This window comes from Actinia tenebrosa, unplaced genomic scaffold (assembly GCF_029948245.1).
Source record: "Actinia tenebrosa isolate PJP-AT-01 unplaced genomic scaffold, QUT_ActTen_1.0 PGA_scaffold14__42_contigs__length_11649687, whole genome shotgun sequence".
NCBI lineage: Eukaryota > Metazoa > Cnidaria > Anthozoa > Actiniaria > Actiniidae > Actinia > Actinia tenebrosa.
This window is the reverse complement of record NW_028292574.1, coordinates 2,795,148-2,801,320: the sequence shown is the minus strand read 5'-3', so window position 1 is coordinate 2,801,320 and position 6,173 is coordinate 2,795,148.

The following is a 6,173-nucleotide window of genomic DNA, read 5'->3' as shown; positions in this document are numbered from 1 at the left end:
GATTTGACCCCCTCCGGCAACCATGATCCTTTGCGTTTAAACAATAGATTGCTTTGATGTGACGTCATAGTGAAATAGGCCAATAGCGCAGCATTACCCAGGAGTCCTCGGGACCTTACCCTACAAACCTTCGCGGGCTTCTGCTAAAGGGTATCGGTCTATTTCTAGAGTCCGATCAATTAGCATGTCCCAGCTGTCAATCAATGTCAATATTTTGCCAAGTGATTAAGAGAAGGCGGAGCTATAGCTGATTACGTGACGCAATTTGTTTTAGGCTTTTCAGCGATTTTCATACAGTATAGGTGTCTACAGTATACGTATTCACTGGAAAATAAAAATAATTTCGTGAAATGGATTTACTTCCGGTAATTACTCGGGCTACCTGTAGTAAGCCCGAGTCTAGGTTTCGGTTTTCTATCTATCTATCTATCTACCTACCTACCTACCTACCTACTTACCTACCTACCTACCTACCTACCTACCTACCTACCTACCTACCTACCTACCTACCTACCTACCTACCTACCTACCTACCTACTACCTACCTACCTACCTACCTACCTACCTACCTACCTACCTACCTACCTACCTACCTACCTACCTACCTATCTATCTATCTGTCTATCTATCTGTCTATCTTTAGATTCATGGATGGCCCTAGTGTAACCTAATAATAGATAGCATTTTTCGTACTCTTAAAAACGTGCTATTTCAATCCAAATACACTGGTGGATTGACAGATATTGATGCTGTTTCTCCTCCCTAGGAGTCACTCTTTCATTGCTTTCGTTTTCAAATTTTACGAACTTCACAAACCTAGCTATGTTACATTAGGGAACATGGTCGTGGATTCTGCGGTTTCTTAATCGATCAAAAACCCAATATGATAGGAATTCAGGTTAGATGATGCTTAACACTGTCTACTGATGCCCCCAAACATCCACTCAGTATTTAAGTTTCATTAGGAAATCGGGACGAAAATTTCAAGTAAGTTCGTATAAACTTCACTAGGTCCTAGGGTTTGAAGAAATTTCAAAATGATCAAAAAACGTGCATCTTCATGAAAAACTGCAATATCTTTCCACCGTTTTAATTTAGTGCCACCAAATTCAAGCACATACATTCTAGTTAACTGTACTAGATGTCCTCAAAATTTCATGCAAAAATATTGAGTAGATTTTGAGTTATAAGGATTTTCTTGGCCAAAGTTGTCAAAATTTGCGGAACCGAAAAGTAGCTGTTCCGAGCAAATCTAACCATTCCAAGCGGATAATGATAACTTCTTACAAATATTGCGGATAGGAATGGATTTTATACCAGTTCATAAGAGGTATCTTCCGCACACTACACCAAAAGTGGAGGATAAAATAACATAATTCTAGGAAGTTATGATTTTTTATATGTACCCCTGTAAAATGCCGCTCAAGTTACAAATGGGAAAGTTAGGGTTAAGTTGGAATAAAGTTTTCTCCAGCTTCCATTTTGTTCGCGAAACCTAATCTCTTGCCATAAATAGAAACAATTCGGTGAATCCTAATACACAATTGAGTCGCTTTCGCTAATCTGCTTGTTTTGAATATTTAATCTCCAACATTAAAATGTTACAAAAGGGAACATCGGCGAAAAACACCGAAATTATAGCTTCTTCTACAAGACTTTTTTGTAAGACTTTTTGATGTAGAATTCTAATATGCGCATTACCAACTTGTTAGATAGTTTGTAAGAGTGTAGAATGGTGCCTTGGTTTTTGGGAATACGGCGTTTCTCCCTTGTTTTATCCGTCAGCATTTAGATACATTATTCGCACGTTTTTGCTTTCATATGTTAGTAATCTTTAATCTGTAAAAATTACAGCTATTTCTAATAATAACATTAGTTCATCATTTTTATCATTGCATTCGTTTAAATCGTTTCATCAGTGCATTTTTGTGCATTTACGTAAGAGGCTCATCGCTTTCATATGAAAAAAAAAAACGGAGGATGAGCCATATAGTCGTGATTTTTGAATTTTAAAACATTTTACTAAATAACCTTACTTTACAAACTCAAGGCAGTCAAGGTGCTGACACACGGTGCAACATTGCATGCAACATTGCATGCAACATTGCACGCAACAGGACTGCTGCAGCGTGTCTTCCCCATGTTGTTGCACGCAATGTTGCATGCAACAATTCTGAAGTTGAATCGCGCTCTGCTGTTGAGCAGCAGTAAGGGGGACTCGCGGTCAATGTCGAAGATTTACGGGTTTTACAGGCGGTCTAAGGAACGGGTCGGCAGCGGGAATAACCCGCGTCCCGTTATTTGTTGCTGCTATGTTAAAAATATTTGTCTTATATATGCATGAATGTAAAAAGTTCGCCAATGACTTCTGTATAATTTGCCTAAGATCCAAAGTTAACATACCTAAGCCCAAGGGGTTCTGGTGTTGTGGTAAGAAAATGCAAATAGAAGACGACACGTCAGCACAGTGTTACGAGTGTGGTAAAAACATTCGTAATGCCGTACCAAATGCTACCAGAGAGCAGTATTACGCCAATGGAGGTCGTACGAAGACCCCATACAAAAGAATCAAATACTTTAGGGACTGGATGAGTCATATCCAATGTCTTCGACCGGTATATTTAAACAACGAAGTAAGAAAAAAAATCATAGACCATTTAGAAGAGCCAACCCCGCAAAGTCTACGGAAAACGTTGAAAAAATTAAAACTAGGGAAATATTACAAAGCTATTCCCTATCTTTTGTCTGAAATTACCGGTAAGTCTATTCCCGAGGTTTCTGATATGAGCAGAGCTGAGTGGATGTTTTGTCGGCTGGATAAGGATATTCCTTATTACCCTGACGTAATCTATGAAATATTTTACAAAATAGACCCCAACCACCCCCTATTAGGATGGATTCCGAGAAAATAAAAATGCAAAACTGGCGTTTATTTTGCCAGAAACCCCACTGGGGAATGCATCGCGCAGAACACCAAGCTATCCCCAGTGGGGTTTTTTGCATTTTGGGCTTACGGGGCTTATTTCATCCCGCGCCAGAGGCCCTCTAGTACATACACATATATCTTTCTTACGACCCACCAGAGGGTGAACTCCGGACAGCGTCCCGAGACACCCCCTGACTTTTCCAATCGCGAAACCCCCCATCGCGGGGTTGAATCGCACTTTCTATCTTTTCCACCCCTCCCCCCACGGTTGCTGTGAGTGGGGGAGGCTTTTTTTTCAAAATGCGTCTACAGCGAGGCTTGAACTCGGGACTTTAGGCCTCCCCAGCTCCAAAGTCCACGATCACAAGCGAACGCCAGACACATCTGGACACTTATGTATGTGAAAATTATTATATTTATGTCTTACACTTTAATTTGCATATGAACCAGACAGCCGGCGTTCAATATGTAAATAGAATCCTGTCACGCTTTTTTCAAAGCAGATGTTTACTGAGCAAGCTTTCTTTGAAGCTCTTCTTTCGCTTCTTGGTAGATCTTTTTGCGAGATTCCTCGGAAAGATCTTTTACGACTGTTTTTTTATTCCTTATGTCCGACTTTAATTTCTCGTATTTGTCTTCTTTGGCCAGAATAAGCGAGAATTCAACGTCGTCTATCTTTCTGTCACGCAAAGCCTTTGAGACAAGGTCAGTGATCGTATTTACTTGACAGAGCTATTGTCGTGTCATGCTTGGATATTTTGCTTGACAACTGTTTCATAATGCCCGTAGCAACGGCTGAAATAATACCACAGGCTGCCCCGACGCCGGCCAAAGGAACTCCAACGATTATTCCCGGCCCAGTAAGCGAAGTAGCAACGCCGGAGCCCGTTAACACAACGGATATGGATCCTGAAGTTATCGCAATCTTATGTAGCGTAGTCCGGGCCCTGGCATACTTTTTCCTAACTTTTTCGTAGTGTTTTGTCTGCCCTTCCAAGTAAGCCAGAATTAAATTTGCTTTATTGAGCCTGAAGTTTTCGGCATCCGTTATTGGTGCCGTAGTGTGATAATTGGGAACATCTGGGTACAACTGAGGTGCTGATGGTATAACATCCATTATATATACTAATGTACGACGCTTTTGGGAATGATATTGAGGAGCAGCCACATCATGACAACAGGGACTACTGGAATTGGAGGGCCTTTAGGAAGATGTTTCCGCATGCAGACCCTAGTAAGTTCGAAAGAAGGCCCGATGGTATTTACTATAACGGCTCTAGGATGTACAGCAATGAGGATTTGAAACCTACGCTGGTCGATCAGATAGACTCTCAGCTGAAGCATCCTAAGCCTAAACCCGTGCAAGGTTGATCAAAGGAATTATTGCTTGGTACCAGTACTTATCCGATACCCACAGTTACGTTTAATGAACATCCAAGCTTGGACCTAACGTTGAACATGCGGATCTCTAACAACCATTCCTTTCTGTTAAAGGTGCGAGATATCTTCAAAAACGTGCCCATTGTTCATACCACCGCTAAGGAATCTCATGAATGGTTAAGCGGTCCTAACATGCGTTATTGGCCGCAGCAACTAAACTTTGCGGTTTGGTGCGCCACCAGCGGTTGTGGGGTAAGCGCCAAACTGATGAAGGAGTCGATATTTATGTTTCACTTTCACTTCACGGTTAGAAGAATACTACATGAAATGTGTGTTACTGCATTACCAGGAGATGCTGCGTTCTATACAAGAGATAACAAATACGACGTTCCAGCCTATAACAGGCTTTGTAAGGAGTTCGGTGTTGTAGGGAAGGATTTTAGATGCACTGTCGGTGCTAACAATGGCTTGGGGCATATTTGGGCTTATTGGGGGATTGGTGGACACGAGCTAAGTGATAAGGAAGTTCATGCATTGAATCTACGATGGAACACTGGGTATCATAAAGAAACTCACGACAGTAGCACCTTCTTTGAACCAAATGCCAAGACCACTAAGGAAGTCAGAGACGGACCTCTGTTCAAAGACGAGGGTGGTAAGTATGCAGGGGCCAATCCACTGATTATTAAGATTACCAACGACGAGCAAACGAAGCAATATCTTAATTTCATACCCCCAGAAGGTAAAGGACTAACTAGAGCCGGCCTTGCCCGTTTGAACCGCAGCATAGAAGCTTACGTGTATTCTATCCTTGGAGCTCAGGTAAATACCCGATCAAGTATAATTGGAAATACGGGCGCCGCAGAAGAGACGCGAGCCGAAGCCTTGATCTTATTCGAAAGTTCAATCTTGGAGGGCGACATTAGCAAGGGCGTACAGCGTTACCAACTAGCTATACAAAATTCTAAGACAAGGTTGGACTATGCAGTAGCCCCGGGTTGTTGGTTAATGCCTAGTAACTTATCTATAAATGCTGGCTCTGTAGTAGGATACAACAACAAACTTCAACGAGCTACTAAGGATATGAAGTTTGGGGTGAATGACGTGAACTCTGATACTACCAAGGGCATTCCTCACTTCGTAGAGAAGCCAAAAAAGTCACACGAAACGAAGCTACCCGTAGTTAAGAAACCATCGAAGCATATTCCCGCAACCATACCCGAGGAATATGACCATAACTTACTAAAGGCCGGCTTAGCAGCTGCAAGCATTGGTCTGAGCTATTATATATGGCGATGAACAACCCCTACGTAGCTGGAGTAGATTGTGTTTATACGACTTACACAGGCGAGAAAAAATACACCCAGGCATCTTGGGTTGATGTCACGGGCATGTCCGTGAATTTGAACTACTCAGGAAAGAAGTTAATCCTTTGTAGTATTTGCATTGGCACGAGCAGCCATGCCAACGTCGGCTTTAGGTTCCTGGATGAGAATGGCGTACTGCAGCCTATGAGAAATAAGACAAACAACAGGGAGCCTGCGCATTTCTCCGTAGAGCCCAACCCAGCCAGCGCCGAAAATCTATCGGTTTGGACTTTCCACATGGTTGCCGATTGCCATGGGAAGGTAAAGCTGCAAATGCGCGTAGATGACACCGGGAGCGTTTGCATAAATAGTATAGAAAATCAGAGAGATACGGTTTATTATCACAAGACCATTAGCACTCTTACGGTGGTGAGCCTTTAGGAGGATCTTTGATTCTTGAAATATATGAACCCACACGCGAAGGAAGATTGGTTTCTACATTTTTTGGAGGAGAAGGACTACTTAGAACAGCATTGGCATGACACCGGGCTGTGGGTGAA